At 39.4% G+C, this 25,265-nt stretch overlaps 1 protein-coding gene across 5 annotated transcripts in view; it reads right to left on the minus strand.

Moving 5' to 3' along the window:
- Window positions 1–25,265, minus strand: part of SYT1 (synaptotagmin 1) — a 457,966-nt gene that overhangs the window by 58,273 nt on the left and 374,428 nt on the right. The gene's annotated exons all lie outside the window — the stretch shown is intronic.

The following is a 25,265-nucleotide window of genomic DNA, read 5'->3' on the forward strand; positions in this document are numbered from 1 at the left end:
GCAACTTCAAAATCAGCTACTTCCAAGTGATTTTAAGCTTAACCGTCCTTTCTAACCTCTGAGCTGCACACTTTTGTATTTCAACTGAGAATATTAAATCCTTCAAAAGGGTATATGTATTATCTCCACAAATGCCCATATGATGAGCTGTTTTCAGTATCCTCCAGTAACAAGCAGTCATCTTAGGTCTCATCTGGGGCAGATATCACTAAATCAGAATTCCCTATTCAAATCCTTTATAACCTTCTGACACACAATGCTGAGATGTATGAGATACACTGATGTTTCCTGCATTACAATGAACCTACTTTGACTGGAATTGAATTTTTTTTGTGTGCTGTTCACATACAGGGGTGAAAGTAACTTAAATTTCTCACTGAAACTCATATTGTTACACCCGTTGACATAATGTATCCCCGTGAAAGACTTTCACACCTAAAACTACTACCAATACATCTTTTATATTGGAACAAATGCCTGAACTAACCTTATAACAACCCCCACAAGTGTTATGGAAATACACCACATGACATAGTACTGATACTCAGAAAGGATTTTGCAGAATGGCACAGTCCTACTGCTGTTTCTACACACAATATGCCAGTTGAGTTTATCCAAGCAAACACATGCTTTCCCCATCATTCTAACTCTGTTTTTAATGGTTTTAATGATAATTTTGGCTGCAGATGTCAAAAACTTTATAAAAATTAGACATCAACTTATCTTTTAGAAAGAAGATTTTTTTCAGGTCATTCAACTGTATTCCACCAGTAAGCTTTTCAATATCAGAATAGGGGTAAATTGTTGGCTTGTTCGTTCCTAACTTCTAGCATTTGAGGGTATTCTGAAGCAGATGAAGAAATTCTTCTTAAACTTTTCAGTTGTGAGTATTTCCTTTGATTTTTGTAGGATTACTTTGCAGGAAAAGTTGAAGCAGAAAACAAGAAAGCCCCAACATGATATTGATTGGCTCAATCAAGGAAGCAACAGTTTGTAGAACCTGCGCAGGCTGAATGATAGGATGTTTTGGAAATCATTAATTCAAAGGATTGCCATGTTGGAAGCAACTTGATGGGATTTAACACACATGCATTTTACAGGAATATAGCTCAGTGCACACTCTGTGTTTGCAAAGTCTTATGACATGCAGCTCTGTAGCATTTAAGAAGGAAATTGAACGTGGAAACTCTTTGAGAAGTCTACGGTATTTAAGAATCTTATCTTTTGCATAATCTATATGAACTTGACTCTATCCACAATTTTGTTGCTGTCTTTAATTGGAGGCCACCTATGCTAAAGTTATTTAAATGGAATATTAGCCTTTGACACTATATTTGGAAGGTTAATAAATTTCCCCCCTCTCATCTCTTAAAATTCATCTTAGCGTAACAGCATGCCCTCGTTTTGTTGTGAAATATATATCCTATTATATAAAAGGCTAGCTGTGATGGTGAAAACTCAATTCTAGCCAATTGTCACACACAGACACACACAGACACACAGAGGTTGGGGGTGGGGCTTATACAGAACAGGTAAAAAACGACATAAGCAAAACAGCGCAATGTGATGATTACTCACTTTCTCATGTGCTTGTCCTTTTCTCTCACCGCTGAATAATTACAGTCACTGTACTATCTGTAGCTTCCTGAGGAGGAGCAGGCACAAGTATCTGCCACTCCCCATGGAAGGGTCATAACTGCTAGTGGCCACAACTGCGCCATTAATGGTTGTGTAGCAATACAGGCATCCGGGAAGAGGAGCGGGCATTTGGTAACCAGAGGAGAAGGAGGATGGAGCTGGTGACACAGGCCTGAGGGTAAAGGAAAGGCAGGAGGGTTCACTCCTTTGGTGGATGCCATTAACACTTGCGTACTGATGCCGGTGTTTGGGAAGAGGATGAGGATGAGGAGGGAGCTGGTGATATGGGGCCAAGGGGGGAGGTACCGTTGGTGGGTACCATTAATGAACCAACAGTTTTCTAGAGCTCATTGTATTTGTTTGTATAATAGGATTTACTGCTTGTGTTTTATATAAACAAATAAGTAAAAATCAGGATTATCTTTAAGTAATAATAAAAAATATTCTTCGGGTTCAAATTGATACTTCCCCTTCGTATAAAGCAATGCATTACAAAGATTGTTGTATTAGTGAAGCACTTAATTTTATTAACGTAATGAACACAATATTTTTGTTCCACCCTAATAGAAAAGCACCTGTGACATAGGCCCCTTCCGCACACGCAAAATAATGCGTTTTCAAACCACTTTCACAACTGTTTGCAAGTGGATTTTGCTATTCTGCACAGCTTCAAAGAGCACTGAAAGCAGTTTGAAAGTGCATTATTCTGCAAATGCGGAATGAGCCAACTATGGAGTTGAAGGATGCATACCATTGTGATTGTCACTGTGAGATTTGAGAATAATCTAATAATCAAGTGATGTATTGTACCTTGTTCTCTCTCTCTCATCTTCCTTTCCTTCAGCATAGCTTGTCTGACAATCTCTGCTCAGGATATTTTTACATATGTAATAGCTGAGCATATGCATCACTCACTCTCATTGGCTATTGTTCATTTCTTTCACAAAGAAATTACATATGCCACACAAATATGCCAATTTTACCACTTTATAAGTGCTAATTTAAAGAGTTAACTGGTTTTTTTAAAAAACACACACACACACCCTGAACAATACCCAGAAATGGACTGCACAGTGAATAACGTAGGCAAGGTGTAGGTACCAGGCTAGCATTGATACACCAGAAGATAAGCAAGGTTGGCCATAATTAGTAATTAGATTGGAGATTATGCCGAGAATGGCAAACCACCTCTGCTTATCTTTTGTCTTAAAAACTCTTTCAGGGGTTGCCATAAATTGCTCATAACTTGATGACACAAGTATTAATTAGCAGATATCTGTGAAACAAGTAAAAATAGAACAGGAACAGGTAGGACACCAGGGTGTTCCCTCATAAGGTGAGAGATGGTAAATTTTAGCCACAGAACTAGAGACTGATAGGTCAGCTGTCAAACATGCAACATTTAGTGAGGCAGGTGTGCTGCCACTGGCAGATCGCTTCATAAGATATACCGAGATATGAAGGGAGTTGGGCAGTTGGCTCCATTTCTGGACCTGGTTAAAGATGGGATCACATGTATAGAGGGGGAGGTGGCAGCCAGTGCAAGTTGTCTAAACAGTTTCCCCTTACAGATATCACAACAAGCTTCACATTTGTCAGGTGCTATTTCTTCAGAAATGACCCAAAACACTGCTGTGATTAGCATTATGCTTTTTATGGAAATATTTTAATAAAATTGTAGCATTATGCTAGTCTTGATTGCTTGAACTTTTCTGGAGATGGAGGGGCAGACTCTTGTGAAACTAGCAGAACAAAAACTAATAAAAACAACAGCATCTATGAATTGTAAAGAATGACTGTAATTCATAAATATGCATCACTTTTGTATCAAGATAAAATCTATATTGCAGTGGAATACATTATTTCCTTTTGGGGAAAAAAAACGCCAGCTGAGTAATTTGAAGAATTTCCCTGCAAAACAACGTACGAGTCAGGAAAATTATAAATGAACAGAATTCAAGAGGAGGGGGTATAAAAGGCAGCTTATTGAAAGGTGCCAAGTGGGTAGTCAACCTGTGCACCACCTTGACCTATGATCAAAAGTGAACTGCAAGAGCCCAGCTTCACCCCTCCTCAGTATTACTTTACAGTAACAGGCCTGAGCAAGTAAAGGTGTTCTCTGAGACCCCCATAAAGCTTCAGTTTCAGATCTGCATGGTGATTTAAGCGACAAGGAGATTTTGATGTCCCCAGACTGCCTACAAAGGCTTCACCAGATTTTGCATCATCCTACTCTTAGCGACAAAAGCTAGCTGACAGTTGGACTTAGAGAAGGAATTCTTCCTGGACTCAGAGCTTCTTCCTGTTTTAGTTTGTACAATAATGTGTAATTTTGATGCTAAAACCTCTCTTCTTCAGTATTAGCATGTACAAAAGCTACATTTTGCCTTTAGATGGCAGCACTAGACATAGCTTTTTTTGGTTAGATTGGCTCACCTTTGCCTTGTTACACAGTTCTATTGGAAATAAACAGCTCCAACAAGCATACAATGCACATATTTACATGATGTATGCCACCATCCTATTTGGAATGCCTGATTGCTGCAATTTAAGTCAAAACAATTCCCTTAGGCTTTTCACATTTAGAAGCAGATTTCATGGAAATCTGACTCAATTTCAGAAGTATAATTGAACTAACAATCTGCTCTCTCAGACAGGATGTCCCCTGCTTGATATTATGCAGAGCTGGACAGATGCCAAAGCAGATTTAAATTTACCTCAAAGAATGCCTGACTTTTTTTCTAAAAGCAAGATATGTGTGTTTGTGTAAGTATGCATTGGGATAGGCTGTGCAGCAACATTTGGAATGATAACATTCTTCCTTTCCGTTACCTGCCAACATTTAATGTGCCAGAACTGTAAACAAGAGGAGATAGCAGGCAGAATGAGAACAAGCAAAGGTTCATTGTGTGTGTGCCCAAATTGTCCATATGCAAGAGAATTATTATGCAAATAGCAGGAAAAATGTACAGGTTTCTTATGATCCAAAATCAAAAGTAGGTGGCAATTGTTTTATAAAACCTAAAATTGGAGGCCAGGTCTGCTCCCATAGAAACAATGGCCCCTTAAAATTGAATTTAAAATCATTGCTTATTATGGTGGACCTAGCCTGAGATGATATGTCTACCACCTATAGTAAATAATGTAGCATTATTTCTGATGGATGATATAGAGGCCAGGACTACCAACAGGAAATAATGACCCCATTATTTCCTAAAAGTAGACCTGGCCTCTCTACTGCTCATAAGAAATAATGAGGCCATTAGTCCTTATGGGCAGAAGACCTGTTCTCTCTACCATCCATAGGATATTTTGATTCCATTATTCCCTACGTGTTGTAGACCTAGCCTCTCTGGCCAGGTCTATCCAATCAACTGCTAGCTGGTGTCTCCCATTCCTTTAAATTTTAAATGGTCATTATTTTCTAGGAGATAAACCTAGAATTTGGAGTTGATAATGCATCCTTTTTAAAATATAAACATTCAGTTCTGCACTTTTGCTTGATCTGACAAAATCCATTCAGGGGCTTGCAATTAGGCTAATTTTTAAAATATTTTTAAAATTTTGTAGTTCCCTGTTGTAGAGTCTGAATGATTGTAGAAGGTGCAATTAAGTTGCAGCCGATTTCTGTCAACACATACAAATTACACTTGCAAACTGCAACTTTTTACACTTTTAACCAATGCAAACATTTCTTTCTCTCAACTAAATTTTATTTTGCTAGTTGCAGCCCAATTTCCCAATCTATGTCTACTGGTATTATTTCCCTTGATTTCTAAAATGCATCAGCAAACTTGATCAGGATCTCTTCCACCCTTCATCCAAGTCACTGATATAACACTGAAGAGGATACAGCCAAGAAAAGAGCCTTGCCAAACCCTAGGCTGATTATGCATAAGGTGCCTGCTGCACTACAGGGGCAAATGTCTGACGGGGCAAGATTTCTTGTACAGATAGATTCCCACAAGCCCTGCTTTCACTTTCCATTTTCTCCATGTCAAACAACATCACTTCTAGTGTGACTTTAATTTCCTTCACTGCCAGCGGGGGGTAGATTTGCCAGTGAGCACAGCTTTACCCCCAAAATCTTCACTCTGCCCATGGCCAGCGTACCTAACTTCACCCCTCCAATTCCCTTGTATTGCCCCTTGAACCCCCTCCAAATTGTTGACTCTTTCCTGCTTCCTACTCATCCTGCTGGATTGCTTTTCTGCTGCCTGTTTACTGCCCCTGACCTTTCCCTCATGTGATTCTGAGGAGGATGGCCATATTTCCACCATAAGAGAAGTCATCTTTCTGTAGCCAGGAAGTGGAAGTTAAAAAAACCCCTCAATCACACAGGCTTAGCCAAAAGACCTTTAGATTCTCATACTGAGATATTGATATAGAGATATCATAATAACCAAGAGTGCTTGATCCCACCATACACCCAATGTACATGTGCACACCCCATGTGCCTGTGCACTCAGGAGGGCTTTTAAAAACTTTATTTCAACTTCAAGCATTTGTATCATAGAAGAAGAAGAAGAAGAAGAAGAAGAAGAAGAAGAAGAAGAAGAAGAAGAATAAGAAGAAGAAGAGTTTGGATTTATATCCCCCCTTTCTCTCCTGCAGGAGACTCAAAGGGGTTTAAAATCTCCTTGCCCTTCCCCCCTCACAACACCCTGTGAGTTGGGTGGGGCTGAGAGAGCTCTGAGAAGCTGTGACTAGCCCAAGGTCACCCAGCTAGCGTTTGTGGGAGTGTACAGGCTAATCTGAATTCCCCAGATAAGCCTCCACAGCTCAGGTGGCAGAGCTGGGAATCAAACCCGGTTCCTCCAGATTAGATACACGAGCTCTTAACCTCCTACGCCACTGCTGCTCTCATAGCAGTTCTATTGAAGTAATTATAGATCTAATACGAGAATATTTAAAAAATCCAAGGAATAATGAAATAACAAGCCTCTTTCCCCTCCCATGGCAGCAGCGACAGTGGCAGGAAGTGTGTGTGTAGAGAGGAGGAGAGAGACATTCTAGGACATGGTTAGCTTCTTCAGCAGTGTGGTCCAGGGAATTGCTTTGCCACTTTTATTGGGAGGGATTATATTTAGAAAGAGGTTACAATATCGATATAACTGCGGCAACAGCAGGATCAATATAATAGCAATTTAAAGGATTTTAACAAAGTTAGTAATCTTGTGACTGTGTGCCTTTAAGAGTGAGTTGATGGGTGGAGTTTAAAAAACCCAGGAACAGCAGAACCCTGCAAGCTGTGCAGTAGGCTGTGGAGTGCCTCATGTGGTAACAGACAAACATGTGGAGACCTGACTGCAATTCCACAGTGCTGCAAAGAGTCTCGAGGTAAGTGTTCCATGCATAATGGGACTTATTCAAAAATCCCCTCCAGTCTGATGAGCATATGATGAATATGGTTCTCCAACCAGCTGCAAATCAACCATACAGTACTATCAACCCTTATTTAGTTAAAGATAAGGGTAGTCACCATGGGGTGATGTCATATCATGACATTTATTAGACAGACTGTGTTTATGGGGAGGTTTGCCATTGCCTTCCCCAGTCATCTACCCTTTCACTCCAGCAAGCTGGGTAATCATTTACTTATGTATTCAACCAGCATGGTAACAAAAATATCATATAGCTTTGCTGCTATCAAGATATGTCTACAGCATTCCCATGGTCCATTAAGCTAGTCACTTGATTAAAAAGAGAGAATATTAGCCTAGCAAGATTTCCTTTTTACAAATTCCTGCTGGCTTCTACCAGTCACTGCAACCTTTTCAAGATGTGTATAGCAACACATTTTTAGGAAACTGGGGCATGGACCATACCCTGAGGCTAGAAGAAGGTGAAAGTTGATGGCTATTTGGCTTCCTGTCTCCTGTATATTTACATATTCTCCATATCACACATAATAAAGATGAAAAGAAGAAATACTTATCTATTTTGAAAAAACAAAATTATGAGAAAGGTAATATATCAAAACTGAGCTCTTTCTCCTCATTCAAAGCTGAGTGAAAACAATTCTTCACCTCAAGAACCAACAGTTTTCTTTCATGTGTTTTAGATGTCTGAAGAATAATTGATCAAACCTGACTGAGACAATGCACTTTAATAAATGCTCAAGTTGCATTTCCTTGGGACACCTGCTGCCTTCATCCCTGCAAGGAAAGCCACCATTCTTCTTGCAAAAGAAGGTTATCAAAGAGGTGTTGCAGTCCACCTTTGTGATTAGCATTTACAGATGCAGTATTTCTCTGTTTAAATAGATTTCTGTACCAGATGGGCATCAAAAGACAAAGGCAATTAAGGTTCGAGTCAAAGACCACATCCAAGTATGGAAATTTGAAAACTTGTTCTAATTGAATGCCACCGATTCTCCAGGTCATAGAAGTGATTTCCTGGAATCCTAGAGTTGGAAGAAACCCCAAGGGCCATCAAGTCCAACCCCCTGCAATACAGGAACACATAATCAAAGCACTTCTGACAGATGGCCATCCAGCCTCTCTTTAAAAACCTCCAAAGAAAAAAACTCCACCACACTCCGAGGTACTGCATTCCACTTTCATGAAGTTTTTCCTGATGTTTAGGTGGAATCTCTTTTCCTTCACCTTGAACCCATTACTCTTGGTTCTAGTCTCTGGAGCAGCAGAAAATAAGCTTGCTCTCTCACCAACATGACATCCCTTCAGATACCTACACATACCTCTTAACCTTCTCTTCACCAAATGAAACATAACCATTTCCCTAAGTCTCTCCTCGAAGGGCATGGATTTCAGACCCTTTACCATTTTTGTTGCCTCCTCTGGACCCGTTCCAGCTTGTCAATATCCTTCTTGAATTGCAGTGCCCAGAGCTGTACATAAAATTCCAGGTGAGGTCTCGCCAATGCAGAATAGAGAGGTACAATTACATCCCTCAATCTAGACACTATACTGCTATTGATACAGCCCAGAATCGCATTGGCTTATTGGTGGCCACATCACACTGCTGACACATGTTCGGTTTGTGGTCTACTAAGACTCCCAGATCCCTTTCACATGTAGTGTTGTCAAGCCAGGTGTCACCCATCCTATATCTGTGCATTTCATTTTTTTCTGCCTAAATGTAGTATCTTACATTTATATCTGTTGAAATTCATTTTGTTTGTTTTGGTCCAGCTCTCTGTCTAGGTAATTTTGAATTCTTACTCTGTCCTCTGGGGTATTAGCCAGCTCTCCTATTTTTATGTCACTTGCAAATTTGATTAGCATGCCCTCTATTTCATCATCCAAATCATTGATAAAAATATTGAATAGCACTGAGCCCAGGACAGAATCCTGTGCCAACTCACTAATCACTTCTCTCCAGGATGAAGACGAGCCATCGATGAGCACCCTTTGAGTTCCATCAGTCAACCAATTACAAACCTATCTAATAGTAGCATTGTCTAGTCCACATTTCACTAGCTTACTTGCAAGAGTATTATGGGGCACCTTGTCAAAACTTTACTAAAATCAAGGTATGCTATGTCCACAGCATTCCCTTTGTCTACCAAGCTTGCCACTCTATCAAAAAAGGAGATAATATTAGTCTGGCATGACTTGTTTTTCAGAAACCCATGCTGACTTTCTGTGATTACAGTATTCCCTTCTAAGTGCTGGCAGACTGTCCGTCTAATGATCTGCTCCAGAATCTTCCCTGGTATTGATGTCAGGTTGACTGGACAGTAATTATTATGGTCCTCCTTGTCCCCTTTTTTGAAGATGGGGATGACATTAGTCCTCCTCCAGTCCACTGGGACTTCTCGTGTTCTCCAAGAGTTCTCCAAGATTATAGCAAGTGGCTTTTTGATTGCTTCTGCCAGTTCTTTTAATACCCGGGAATGTAGCTCATCAGGGCCTGGAGATTTGAATTTGTTTAAAGTAGCCAGGTGTTCCTGCATTAACTATTTATTCTGGGCTGAATTTCTCCTATTATATTTTCTGTTTCATTTTTCTCTGGATGAGCATCGCTTCCTTTTTGGGAAAAGACTGAGACAAAAAAGGTGTTGAGTAGTTCTACCTTTCCCCCCTCCCATTAGCATATTGCCATCTTCTTCATGCAGTGACTGTATCCTATCTTTTTTCTTCCTTCTGCTACAGACATAACCAAAAAAGTCTTTGTTGTTTTTAACCTCTCTGGCAAGCCTCAGCTCATTATGAGCTTTAGCTTTTCTGATGTTCTCCCTACACATCCTGGTTATTTGTTTGAATTCCTCTTTGGTGATCCCCCCCCCCTTTCCATTTCTTGTTCATGTCCTTTTAAAATCTTAGCTCAGTTGAAAGTTCTTTAGACAGCCATTTTGGTTTCCTTAGACACCTCAAATTTTTCCTCCTCACTAGAATTGTTTGAAATTGTGCCCTCAAGATCCCACTTTTAAGAAATTCCCAGCCATCATACACTCCCTTCTCTTTTAGTATTTTTCACCACGGGATCATGCCCAGTAGATTCCTAAGCTTACTGAAATCTGCTTTCTTAAATTCTAGAATGCGTGTATGACTATGCTTAGCATCCCATTTTCCCATTATTAGTTAGTTTTAGAGGAGACCATAACCTTCGATTTTGAGTAGTTAATCTGAAGTTCCTCAGAATTACAGTATTTCAAGAAATGGTTTAGTAGTCTTCTCAGACTGATCTATGTGACAAGAATGGAATCATTTGCATAAAGGAGTAGAATTAATGCCTTTGAGGATAAATATAGAGGGTGAAATTCCACTGATGAGAAAGCAGTTGCAAAATCATTTAAATACAAATTGAAAAGTAAGGGTACCAAGAGACATCCTTCCTTCACTCCTCTCTCAAGTCAAAAACCCTCCATGAGCTCTACCTTTTCTCCACAGCATAATTGGGCCTCACAAGAAGAATAAAGTTGTTTTATGAGCCAAAGCAGTCTTTTTTCAATTTATGTATGTTCCAATTTTTCTCACAGTCTGCTCTTAGACATACTGTCAAAAGCTCTTTTAAGGTCTATAAATGTGACATATATTTTATCAGTTGGTGGGAAGGTATTTTCCAGCTAAAATGGGCTAGAAGTAAACAATGGTCTTGAGGAGGGAACCCTTCCTAAAGCCATTTGTTCCCATCCAAATATATTATTAGAGGTAATCCATTCCTCTATTTTGAGGTACAGGTATGAAGTGTGTAGCTTTGCCACTGATGAAAGATGGCCGTTTTTTGGGTCTGCTTTGGAACCTTTCTTAAAGACTGGAACAAAGATGGAGTGCTTCCAAATTGGAGGGATCTTCCATGTGGGGTTGATCTCAGGGAAGATTGGAGCTAAAACGGTAACTTGCTGGATCAGCCTTAAATAAGTTATTGGGAGCTAGATTCAGACCAGGAGTCTTCCCTGGTGGTAGATGCTTGATCATAGAGTTAACTTCTTTCTTGCTGATAGTGAGTCAAATAGGGAAATAAACAGGATTAATTTCAAATGGTATACTGTTTTTGAAATACAATATTTTCGTTAAAAGTAACACCAATTTGAGTGCAGAAATACAAAATCGAGAGAATGGTCTGCTGTTCAAATTACTGGAGGTCAGTCACCAGAATAGATAGGAGTCTTTGTTGTCAACAGCCCTATGTATTTTCTCCCTTTTCTTCTTGCTTACTATCTGCATTGGGCTTTAAGGTTCAACAATTCCCTTCTCTCTTTTTAATCAGGCAGTTGGATCACATTTTAAAGAGATGTTGAATAGGAATGTTTGTTAAATTGAGACCATAGAGATTTTCAAAACTAAAAGATTGGTTCTGTTGCAAAACAGAACTAATGATACAATAGAATATTAATTAGGTTGGAGATCAAACATGCCATCTAGTAGTATTGCAAAGGAATTACAGATATTTTGGGGGATTAAAAAAAAAGAATAATCCAATCTATTTTCCTGGGATTATTAAAAAAAGATGATTCAGCTCTAATTTTAATAAACAGTGACATAGCATTAATTTTTGTATTTATATCAATACTGCTACATTAATATATGAATACTATTATTTTGACTATTGTCTTATTTTTTTCCAACCTTCTTATCTTCTTCGCCTTGTCTTCATTATAATTTTTTGTATAATGTAGGCAATTTTTCTTTTTTCCCCCTTCTTCATATATTCTACTACTAAACAATGGGCAGCCCAATCCAAGCCCTTGGTGGCTGGGTCCAGCACCACTGTGGTTGCACCCCATCATCTGCAGAGACCTTTTTGACAGTGCAAGGAGGCAAAATGCAAAGCAAAACCTCCCAGCCCCTGAAAAGCCCTCTGTTGGGCTCAAAACAGTGGTGTAAGTTCATGCTAAAAGGGTAGCATGAGTCCAAGCCCTGGCCTATGGAATACCCAACAGCAAATTTGTCCCTCCACCAGGATAAGTGCCCCAGGGAGGGCAAAACTGCCAGTTTATGTCTGTACCACTTCCCAACGATGATGTGGCTGTTAGTCAACTGGTTGAACTGTCTGAATTATTTAACATACAAAAATTAAATTACATTTTAATTTTAAATCATTCATTGTTACACATAAAATAGCATGTGAATCTTGCTTGCACCTGTTAACATATAACATCTTAAATTCCAGTTGATATTTTCAAGTCTAAATAAGATCTAAATCGAACATTTTTTCTTATCCATGTGACCCTTGTTATCTTTGAATATTCCAGTCTTTGGTTAGTACAGTTCTATACTCTATAGATGGTCTATTGTGTCAGCTTTGCCATTGTTGAATAATCTATTAGTTTATCCATTCTGTAAGATCTGAATGTTGCTCTGATTTCCATATTGTTGCAAATAAAATCGTAGCTGCTGTCCCATATACTTTAACAATTCATTATATGCTTTTGGTATGTAATGTGGCAAAATTTTCAATAACATACTTTTGGGATCTAATATAAACGTAACTTTCAATGTCATTTGCATTTCATTATGAATCATAATTTGATATGTTTTTGCTCTTTGACATGTCCACCACAAATGACAAGAAGTAGTGCCTATATTTTGACATTTTCTACACTTTAAATTGTAGTATTATTGGCTGTAGCTATATCTTTAGGTGTAATATACCATTTAAACATTTTATACCAATTTTCTCTCAGGATATAACATTCTGTAAATTTAATTCCTTTAGTACAAAGATGTTACCATTGATTCATACTAATGTTTTCTCTGAGATTTTGAATCCAATTTTAGCAAAAAGTTTTTACTTGCTCTGTTTCAGTATCATACTGCAATAATAACCTATACATTTTCTCCAACAAATGTCTTATGTCTCCAGTAATTAATAGTTCAATTTTTCCTCAAATGTTTCTCTTTTTGTTAATTGTTTCCTCAATGTTTGTACTAATACCTTCTATAGGAATCATTAGCATTTGAAATAGGTCAGCCTTGGTAGCATATTCATTTTTACTGCTGATGTTCTTCCTAAACATTAAATTTTCCATTTCTTCCATCTCTGTATATCTTCGTTTAGCCTTGCAAAAACCTTTTCATAATTCTATTTATGAAGATTATCATTTTGCCCAGTTATATTTATTCCCAAATATTTGACTTTCTTTTTAGTAACACTGTTATCATTTCTAATTCTCCTTCCTCTGTCTTTATCACATTCAATGTCATTATCTTAGTCTTATTTTTGACCAGACAATCTATGAATATACTGTATTGCATATTTCAGCAAGTCAGGTTTTGTAACTGAAATTACTACATCATCTGCATAGCATTTGTTTTTATCTTTAAAAACCCAATAATGTTTATGTCTTGTCTGATTTTTATAGCTGATATTTACAGTGTTAATATAAACAATAGTGATGAAATTGGACACCCTTAATGAGTTACTTTTTCCATTTAAATCTTCTTTGTTAGATACCTATTTATTAGAATTCTTGCATGTTACTTTGTATATATACTTTTCATTCTATTTCATTTTTAATTTTCAATTAAAATGTTTCAAAATTCTCATTAAAAATTTCCAAGAAAAATCATCAAAATCTTTTTCAGCATCTAAAAAAATGCTGTCCTTTCCCCTTTCTTCTTAGAATATTCAATTACATTTAACAAGCATATGATATTATCCTTCATATATCTTTGTCGGACAACTCCTATCTAGTTCTCATGAATTAATTGTGGGATGCTTCTTCTTAATCTTAATCTTTCTATCATAATTGTTGTGAAGATTTTGTAGTCTATATTCAGCAAAAAAATTGGTCTATATGCCTATGGCAACAGTGGGTCATTACCTTCTTTATATATTAAAGTTATGTTTGCTTCTTGCCATGTTGGTGGTAGGTTTTGTGTTTCTCGAATTTCATGCATCACTTCATGAAGAGGTATAGCTAATATCTCTTTGGAACATTTATTAAAAGCTGCAGTCACTGCCATGGAATACAGATCCATGCACATAAACAAAGCAGTGGCATGGATACTGAAGTCCCCCAGCTTGAAAGCCTGGGGAACCTCAAGGTCCAGGTTGACATAGCCTCTAGCAGACTTGACAGGGTATCTGCTGGTGCACTAGGTGGTTGGTATACCAGCAAGATAACCAGTGTCCCACACAAGACCCACTCATTACTTCATTTATGCCTCATCATTCTCCACAAAGGGGACCAAAAGCAGCTTACATCAGTGACATAGGTACAATTTTTATGGGGGGGTTCAGGGGCAGGGCCACGCCCCCACCCACCCCTGGGGCATGGCCATGCCTCCCTAAGCCCCGCCCCTGACCTCAGTGCTTATAAAAGCAACTCTCTAAGACCAGGAATGGCAGACTCCCTTGCCCCGCCCTCCCCCCACCGACTGGGCTCCCAACTGGCTGCCAGCAGTCCCTTCTGCCCTCCCCTCTGGGCAGAAGCGTAGCTAGGGAAAATGGATCCCGGTGCAACATCTGAGTTTTTGCCCCCCCCCCCCCGAGTGGCCACTGTGATGCTGGAATCCATCCCCAAACAGCATCACTTTCAGTGGTGTTTAAACTATTGAGTTTTCCAAGGAATCTACAAATACATTGGGAGTGGTCTGGTTTGCTGCCCTGCTAAAAGCATACTTGTCATATTATGTGCTGTTTTCTTACTCAGTTCCTCTCCTTACTCTACATGGCTTTTAGCCCATAGAGGTCCCAAGATATCCATCATATCTGTTTTCAGGATTAAAGGGGACCCCTTCTCCCTTTTCACAAATAGAAAAACCAACTCTGAGGTATGAATGTTGCCACTCCATGGGATTACATGAGAATATAATGTTTAGCTGAGATGTTTAGCAGCAATTCTGACTTTTCCAGATTTTGAAATGAGCTCAGTTGTATATATAGCCCCAAAATAGAACTGTTTTCTTATTGCTCATATAATTCTTTAATAAAAGTCAGACTTTATTCATAATGATTAAGGCTGTTGCCAAGGTCATACCACTTGTAGTGTATTCTTCCTAGAATATTATGTTAAATTCATGATGGCTGGCTGCCTTTAAAGTTTTTCTATGTTTTAATGAAGTTATTAAAATAGAAAGTCTACTTTGCATAATTCATGAGCATTCTCCACCTCTTTAAGAATTCTGACTCTAAACAATCATTTTATAAGCCTTTCTGAATGCTAACAGTGTTTTTACAATAGATTTCTAATTGCAGAAAACTTGCTTCATTTCATATGCAATATAATTTGATCACTTGGGAGAGCTTTATTTTCTACATGGATAAAAAGGGGCACAAAAATTGATAACATTTTTTCTGTTTATAACTATGGTAATCATGCAGGAACAATCCTGAATATTTCTTAGGTCCAGCCTTCTGAACAAATCTAAATTTATTTTGATCTAATATCACTATCCATTTAGTCTTTGCTACTTAGATCATAATGTACTATAAAGAGCAAAAAGGCTTTAAGAACCCATGTACCATGCCTTCAGTGCTAGGAATAATGTTAGTAAAATGTATTTAGATAGACATAATCACCATCATGGGAAAATCCAGTCCTCAGACTGCGTTATTTGTCTGAAAAAATGGAAATGTACGTCTGCAATCCTAAGCACACTTTTCTGGGAGGAAGGCTCACTAAATAAAATGGGAGTTACATCTGAGAAAGAGCCAGTTCATACTATCAAATTCTTTCATGCAACTATATATGCACATAAAATATATATATGGGGAAGTGCTATTATGAATAGGGCTTCCATTCCGGAAGCCAGCATCCATAAAAGAAGAGCCAGGATAATTTATTATTTATTATTATTTTATTGGATTTTTATACCGCCCCATCCCCGAGGGGCTCTGGGCGGTGTACAGCATTTAAAACAGTATAATTAAATAACATTTAAAAGCAGCGATAAAATCTCCCAATGCATTTACAAATAAAAGTCCAGATTTAAACTTAGGTTAAAATTCAAGATGTAGGGTGGCGTCCAGCGTTCCAGTAGTATAAAATCCCTCCCTCCCCACGATGAAGGGAGGCATGGCGAGTCTCAGTGATGGAGTTGTGGCCCAGATGTTAAGGGCCAAAGACGGGGCACTATTAGTGGCTGGATCCTCCAAAGGCCCGGTGGAACAGCTCCGTCTTACAGGCCCTGCGGAACTCCCCAAGGTCCCGCAGGGCCCGGACAGCTGGAGGAAGAGCGTTCCACCAGGCCGGGGCCAGGGCTGTAAAGGTCCTGGCCCGCGTGGAGGCCAGCCGCATCGTCGAGGGGCCAGGGACCACCAGTAAATTGGCCTCCGCCGATCGGAGAGGCCGCCTAGGGACGTATGGGGTGATGCGGTCTCGAAGATACGATGGCCCCAGGCCGTGGATGACCTTGAAGGTCAACACCAACACCTTGAAGATGATCCGGAACTCTACTGGAAGCCAATGGAAACTAATATCACTTGGAAATGGAATGGAAACTATGGAAACTAATGGAACTATGGAAACTATGGAAACTATGGAAACAATGGAAACTAATATCACTTCTTTGCATGTACAACTAGATAGACTCTAACATTTTCATATGAGATGCTTCTCATAGTGTGGAGAAATCTGATAATTGACAGAGTTTGCTGGAATGTCATCCTTAAGTTAAGATCACTTTGTAGGGATGGCCAAAATACAGGCCCAGTCTGAGCACTTTTGGCACCCTAGGCAAGCTCAGCCTTCCAAGAGGCACAGTGAGAAGCTGCCCCCTAGGTGAGCTTATCTATGAAGCATTGTGAGAAATTGCTGCCTCCTTCCTTGTCCCTCCACCCAGTCCACAGGAGTCACTGCATCAGGGAGCAAGAGCATGTAGTACAACAGTGCAACCATCCTCCCTCACCAGCTTCTCAGAGATGTGATGCAACAGTGACCACCATCCTCAGCACCCACTTACCAATGTGAAGCAAAACCTGACCTCCTCAGGGCCCTCACCAGGGGGATGATAGGAAAAGAAGCCACTATTTGCTCTTTTCCTTCCTTCCTTCCTTCCTTCCTTCCTTCCTTCCTTCCTTCCTTCCTTCCTTCCTTCCTTCCTTCCTTCCTTCCTTCCTTCCTTCCTTCCTTCCTTCCTTCCTTCCTTCCTTCCTTCCTTCCTTCCTTCCTTCCTTCCTTCCTTCCTCCCTCCCTCCCTCCCTCCCTCCCTCCCTCCCTCCCTCCCTCCTCCTCCTCCTCCAGTACAGTGATGAGGGAAGGAAAAGAGGCACCTGGGTCTTCTCTCTGCCCCTCTTAAGAAGATGAAAGAGGAAAACAGTGGGCTTCCTGTAGCCAACTACTGGAGTTGGGGGGGGGGGGCACCAGCCAGGCTGATGCTTGATCTGGCAGACCTGGATGTTATGAGAGTGAACAGAACTGTTTGGTGTCTCTCCACACTTCTAGTACCCTAAATGACTGCCTAAGGCTGTGCAGTGGATGGACTGCTTTTTCTAAGATTCCCATGGAAGGGAACTCTAAAGATCTAGGTAATCAATCTACGGGGCAAAGAGAAAATAAGGAAAGTCTATGGGACAAGAACAGTATATACATAAAATATCATCAGGCATTGGAGATTGATGAGCCAGCATGATGTGTTGGTTAGGTGCAGTTGACTCCAATCTGGAGAACCAAGTTTGACTGCCCCTATCTCCACATGAGTGGTAGATTCTAATCTGGTGAGCCAGTGTTTTCCCCACTCCTACACATGAATTCTGCTGGGTGACCTTGGGCTAGTCACAGTACTTTCCAAACTCTCTTAGCTCCACTTATCTCACAAGGTATCTGTTGTGGGGAGCGGAAGGGAAGGTGATTGTAAGCCACTCTGTGACTCCTTAACAGTAGAGAAAAGTAGTGTATAAAAACATCTTCTTTGATTTGAAAACATTCTCCTTGATTTGAAATTCAGCAAGGCTCCTCTAGGGTATCACAGTGGATATCTGACAAGATCAGAAGGTATATAAAGTTGTCAGTGAAGCCTGGATGAATCAAATATCTTGTTTCAAGACCCAAGTCCTAATTTCCTCAATTCAGTTTCTGGTGAGATAGAAATAACTAGTTCATTAGGCTGTTCATTTTGATATTAAAACCTTGAAATCTGAACAAAAACCCTTTCAATTGTTAATAAAGCTAATGGACACAAACTGACAAAATGACTTAGTAATATTTGTTTATTTTACTGTTCAGCTGTCTTACAGTTCATGGAAAAGGAAAGAGAGATGACAGTGATATGTAATTGACAGGGACATTTTCCAGTGGGCAGAATTGGCCAGTGATTGTCACCAAACAGTATGGCACTGATAGGCCACTCTCTCCAAAGTGCTCCAAAGTTACAGCAGTTACTCTACTGGCTCACTGGCTTGGGAAGGACTGAATACCTTCCTAGTTATTTTTTTTCTGATGAATTATCACATGAAACACTGATGTCCTATGATAGTGCATTTGTACTGCACTAGTAATATGTGGCATAGGCCCCAGAAACTTAATACAGAGCCAAGGATTTCTTAATATAGACTTACATATGAAGCCTTTGAAAATTATTGTTTAGGTTCCTGTGCTTTGTGTGTAGCTGTCTGCAAATTCACATCAACTTTCACATCAGATGTAACATACCTTGACGGCTTCATTATGTTAGCTAACAGGATCCAGATGCTTAGGTTAATTAGAAACTAAGCAGGTAATAATTTAAAATATTTATTTCTAAAGGGAAATACGGCTACTTGTAAAGTTCCTTTTACCAGCAGGTGTCAATAGCCGTGTCCATGACTCAAGAAGATAAGGATGATAAGTTTTAGTTTTCAAGTCAAAATTTATTTTGATAGCTGCCTGCCGGAATAATAAAATAAAGTGCAGGATGTTTTTTCTTATTCTTGAAATGGGTGAATTTGGGCCAATTTCAAGGATTCCAATGAATCTGATGGATGATCTCCTGCTTAAATGAGCAAAGGATTACAAGTTATATACAATATAAGTGTTATTTTAAAAGCACTGTAAGTTGTCTTTTGACAGTAATTTAGGGGGAAATAGAACATAGCTTTTTCAAATGACAGTGGTATTCAACCATAAGAACATCAGCAGGCAGATTTACAAAATAATACACACAAGCACCATCACAGAAATACCATCAGGCAACACAGCTGGCCCCTAGGAAGAAATTTGACTTCAAAAGGCAAGAATTATTCTCAGGCTCCGCAAGATTTTCCGTCAGTAACAAAAACACTTTGAAGCACCATTAATCCTACAAATTCTGCATGATGGAGATGAGGGAATTGGTGCAGCTTTCTGTCTGTGCCAGAAATGTACCTCATATTCTCCAGACTTGTTTTTCCCCTGGTCATCTCCTTCCATGCACCCCCATTTATCCTTGTCTGCCCTGCTTTACTTCTCACTCCCTTTCTCAAGCACTGTTCAAAAGTTGCAGTCAACACATGTACTATCTGTGTACAGTATACACTTCATTATTGTTCATACATGCATTCAGTAATTCTCATGTTTCAATCTATATACAGCCAAACTTGTGATTGAAATGCCTCCGAAATTGGTCTTTATTGGTAAAGTGAATGCATATTGGCTTTTTCTTACAAAGACATATTCACACATACATGCAGGTCATATGATCGTTCATCATAACATGTTATTCAAAGTGCTTGCACAATATGCCTTTTCCATTCCTTTTGTGGTCAATACAATTGACCTTAGTTCAGAGGTGTATCTAGGGAAAATGGAGTCTGGGGCAAAATCTGAGTTTTCCACCCCTCCGGGGTCCGTTTTCCCTAGATCGGGGTGGGGGAGAAAGAGATTGAGCCATCTGCTGATCTCATGGAGGAGCGCCAGGTTGGTGACAGTATGTAAGTCTGAGCCTGGTTGTTTTCCCTTCTAGTGATGTGTCTGGTTTTATGCAGCTCAAGACTTCTGCATTTGTCACCCTAGCTGTCCATAGTATGCATAGAAGCTTTCGTCAATACCACAACTCGAATGCATCTATTCTTCTTCTGTCGGCTTTCTTTGTAGTCCAGCTTTCACACTCATACATGGCTATGGGGAAGATGATGGCTTGGACAGGGACTAGCCTGTGCTTGGTTTTGATGCTGATGTATCTGCTTTTCCAAATGTTATCCATGCTCTTTCCAAGTACTACCCCTAAATTTTTAGGAATTTCCCAAGTGGCAATTGGCAATGATACTTGAAATAAATGTTATGCTTCCATAGAAGTATTATTTATCGGTCCATTACTTGGTATATAGATCCAAACAGCCTCTATTTCATCACAACCCCCCCCCCCCATTCAGGCTCAGTCTTTAGGGATATGTAGTTCCACCTAAAGATCAGGAAAAACTTCCTGACAGTAAGGGCTGTTTGACAGTGGGATGCACTTCCACAGAGCGTGGTGGAGTCTCCTTCTTTGGAGGTTTTTAAACAGAGGCTGGATGGCCATCTGTCAGGAGTGCTTTGATTGTGTGTTCCTGCATTGCTGGGGGTAGGACTTGATGGCCCTTGGGGTCTCTTCTAACTCTATGATTCTATGATTTATATCTCTAAGCACATTATTTATAACAGTTTCCACTGGGAGGGCATGGTATGATGCCAAGCTCCGTTCTCAACCATTTCAAGCTTTCTTGTTATTTTTCTGATTTTCTTTTCCTATTTTTTCATAATTTCCTAGAAACAGCAGATTGATTTTAAATTTACATTTCCCATTCTCTTTCTCTCTCACACACTCACTACACTCCATAGACATTATTTTGCCTTTCTGATAATGGGCTCCTTCAGTGACAGTAAGTACTGCCAATTATGTGGGTAACATTTAGTTTAGTTCCACACTGAATCCCCCACTACGGCATAAAACTTTTCAGTTTAAAGAACTGAAACACTATTTTGGTTTTGAGGGAAAACAAAAAAGAAAATTGCTGTTGAAGAAAAATTAATGGGCGAATGCCAAATTCTTCCATTTTTACTCCTACTCAGTTCTCTGTATGAATATTTCAGAAAAGTGTAGTTCTTTCACATTTGTTTACAAAGGGATCTGCAGGTTGGGATTAGGCTTGGGATCCATAACAATGTAAAATAATATGCTACTCAGGAATGTCTTTGCCATGTGAGAAAAAATAGACAGGAAGTGGGCAGTGAGAAATGGCGAACAAGTAATGCTTCTACTTTTAGCACTTCCTGTCCAAAGTGAGATCTCCTATACAATTACATACATGCGTTCATAGACATGGTAGGGTAGATGTGCAAGTTCCAATTCATAAGGTATGAAAAGAAGGAGCACGTCACATTTTCTGTCTTTTTTCTCATATCTGAAAGCACCTTTAGCTCCTGGAGATTTCCCTTTACATAAACCTTCACTTCCCACGGCCATTCTAGTAACTTCCTGCTGCTACCTGAATGAAAAAGAGATTATTCTTCTGGACACAGCTTTTCTCTGGACACAGTGTGTAACAGACTTCCCTCTGTGATACACCTCTGAAGATGCCAGCCACAGATGCAGGCGAAACGTTAGGAACAAGATCCACCAGACCATGGCCACACAGCCTGGAAAACCCACCAGAACCAGCTGAATCCGGCCGTGAAAGCCTTTGACAATACAAAGAGCTTTTTTGTTTATTTCCTTTATTTATTTGCCAAGTCTGCCTCCAGTAGGGATCCAAAGAGTCTTACAAAATGGTATGATACCAGAGAGAAGTAAGAAAGGGTTTGTTGGCATGATGTCAGGAGTCTTTGATTATGCATTGCAGGGGCTTGGACTTGATGTCCCTTGGGGTCTCTTCTAACTTTATGATTCTATGTTTCTATGTAACCATTGGACCTGGAGTCAAGTTGCATTTCCAAAATCTCAACCCAAAAACTCTTACAATTTTTTCCAGAGCACATGCACTCTATCTCATGCCCATATAGACAGCATCTGGAATTCTTTGCCAAGCAGTTAATAACTAGAGCAGGGATAGGGAACCTGCGGCTCTCCAGATGTTCAGGAACTACAATTCCCATCAGCCTCTGTCAGCATGGCCAATTGGCCATGCTGGTAGGGGCTGATGGGAATTGTAGTTCCTGAACATCTGGAGAGCCGCAGGTTCCCTAACCCTGAACTAGAGACATTCTCAGCACATGAAGGGCATTTTACCAGAGGGCTCCTACCTTCCCCCCTTCAGTAAAGGGCTACCAAGGTATTTCTACAATATATCTTCGCCGTACCTCCCACAGCGTACCTTTTAATGCTAGTACCCGACTGAACGTTCTACCCCTCAGCAGTCCTGAGCGGCAGATTTCTCCAGATCCCATACCAACAAAGAACGTGTCCTCCTGCTCAAAAAAAAAAAATACAAAAGCCATCTAAACAATCAAGCACAACCTCCTAGATTTAGTGAACCATATGCTTAATCTAGAAGACAATATATAGACCCATACACTGAGAACTATGCCTACTCATCAGAAAAGGTCAGATCTTTCTATCTGCTTTGTGATCAGTCTCCTCAGAGATCCCTAGACGTTGCCAAATTCCTGGCGCTGGCACAACAGATTCGCCACAGATTTTAGTTTATTTATTTATTTATTTATTGTTTTAATTGCTGGAAATGTCTTTTACTTATTTTATTTACTTATTTTAACTTGATTCTCCTCAACCTCTCTGTTGTATTTTAAACTCATGCCAATAAAAGGTTGAAAAAAAAAACTAGAGACATGCAGACATCAAGCCATCAGGATTGTACAATAGTAGCAATCGCATGGACCAAGGAGATTGAATTTCCATGTCCATAAAGCTGTTGTATATTTCAAAATCCACAGAACCAGAAAATTGACAGAATGTTATGGAAATGGAGACAGGCGGAGAACAAAAAGATAAGCCAAAATTCACTGGACTTAATCAGTTCATGCACTAAACCAGGGGTAGGGAACCTGCGGCTCTCCAGATGTTCAGGAACTACAATTCCCATCAGCCCCTACCAGCATGGCCAATTGGCCATGCTGACAGAGGCTGATGGGAATTGTAGTTCCTGAACATCTGGAGAGCCGCAGGTTCCCTACCCCTGCCCTAAACATTTTGCTAGTCTAATGTAGTATCTTATACAAATGCACCACCAGCATAAACTGTCTCTCTACCCATATCCACCTCTGTACTGTCTCACAAACTATGTACTATTAGTTGAATTTAATACATTTATGTACAGTCATCCATTATGAAACTCAGCATTGCATAACCATAAAGGTACTGATCAGACTCATGTATAAGTTAGATTTCACACATTTTCTCAACAAAGTAGAATGTGAGTTTATATGCACAATACAGTTAATGGATGCAAACATTGGAGGGGGGCACTGGAAGATATCGTGCCATTGTCCCAAAATCTTGGTTGCAGGTCTGATCTATGCTGTATTCCAGAATACTTGTGAACAATTCTCAGCCTCTAGGGGGTGTGGAGGGGGTAAGAGACGTTGGAAGAGGATTATTTATGACCATCTGTTTTAATAACTATTTTAATGCATATATAATTTATTATTTTAAAGTTGTATTGGTAATGTTTGGATTGTAAAGGTTTTATGATTGTATTATAAATTGTGTTGTGACCCGCCCTGAGCCCTGTGGGGATAGGGCGGGATAAAAGCCTAAACAAACAAACAAACAAACAAATGATATTCATGGACAACTCCCCACAATGAGATGAAGTGTCAATAATATTCTGTTGTATCAATAGAGGGGGTAGGGAGCAACACTGAATTCTTATATAGACTGAAAGCACTGTAATAAACACTGTAATAAGAAAATTGTAGCCTTCTAATAACACAATATCCTTTTTTGAGTAAATGATACAAAGGATAAAGAGGCTTGAATTAAGACATGCATTATTTGCCCCATAGTGGCCTCCCAGTTCAGGAACAATTTCCAGTAATAAGAAAATATAATGTTCATCTGCTTAATGAACTTGAATGCATTAGAAAGAAAGGAGAATGTCAAACTGTACACAGGCATTAATAATTGTCTATTTGTCTTTACCACTTATTTTTCTTCTAATTAACATCCACCCCCATTTTCCTCTTTCTCCTATTTTATTGCATACTCACCCTCTTTTGCCCTCTCCTTCTTCTCTCTCTAAAGATACATGCAGACTCAATGAGATCTTTTTTTCTTATTACGGCTTTCCTCAGTAGTTGCAAGGATAATCACATAAGAAGGTAACTTGCTGAGCAAAGTAAAAAAGGCTTTGCATCTTGCTGCAATAAAATATTCTTGACAGACACTGGAATGATGCTGCCTTTGGCCTTTTCCACACAAGTCATTTAAAATGTTTCCGGGACCTTAATAAATCATTTCCCCCAGGGCAACCCACACTTCATTTCTTTCCATTTGTCCTGGAAACATAATATTTTTTAAAAAATCCTTTATATTTGAAAACCCTTTTACAATTATTTTTTTGGGTGAAACATTTCCAACCCGGCTTCCCTTGCATTGTGGTATTCTTTAAACATTTAAAATTTCCCGCCAAAAAGCCAGCCCATTTCTCAAGCTCCTGTGCCCTCATTCAACTTCCCCCTCAAAGCCTGACTGGCTATTTTTTCATGTCCCTCACCTCACCCCTTTCCCCACTGTCTCTTGATTTTTATCGTTTTGTCAATTTTATATTTTTTGTCTGTTTTTCTCATTTCTTTCCCCCTTGCATTTTCTCTTATGTGCAAGGAAATTTACTTACAAGTAAACACACAATTACATGACACAATGATTCAATAGATTGACAAGGCAACAAATTAAAGGATCAGCAAAAAGAAAATGAATCATTAGGTGGAGGTTAGTGAGGACAAACATATGGTAAAGGGGGGATTGAAAACATTCTAGAGACATTCTAAATGATTTGTGAGGAAAAGACCTTTATTCAGCTGTCAACACAGTATCGATCTGACTATAAAAGAAGGTAACATACAATCGAGATCTACTTATATCTCTTTAGGAGTAGGAAGCAAAAAGAAGATGGTACTGTGCAGGGACACAACCTTAGAGACCTCACAAGAAAAAAATGAGGGTAGAAGAAGGAAAAGGAGGAACAAGCATCTGTTGTCTCATACATAGTATCTTAGGTCCATTTAATGCCTATTAAATATTAGTCTTCAGAGTTAAAATGGCTAGTTAATTAAAAACTAAAGCCATACTTAAATACTCAATTCTTGACCCATATGCAAAAATACAGCAGCACACAGGACAACCTAAGTTCTGAATTTATGAAAAGTTCTTATGTTTTGAATTTCC

This window comes from Sphaerodactylus townsendi, linkage group LG06, assembly GCF_021028975.2.
Source record: "Sphaerodactylus townsendi isolate TG3544 linkage group LG06, MPM_Stown_v2.3, whole genome shotgun sequence".
Classification (NCBI taxonomy): domain Eukaryota; kingdom Metazoa; phylum Chordata; class Lepidosauria; order Squamata; family Sphaerodactylidae; genus Sphaerodactylus; species Sphaerodactylus townsendi.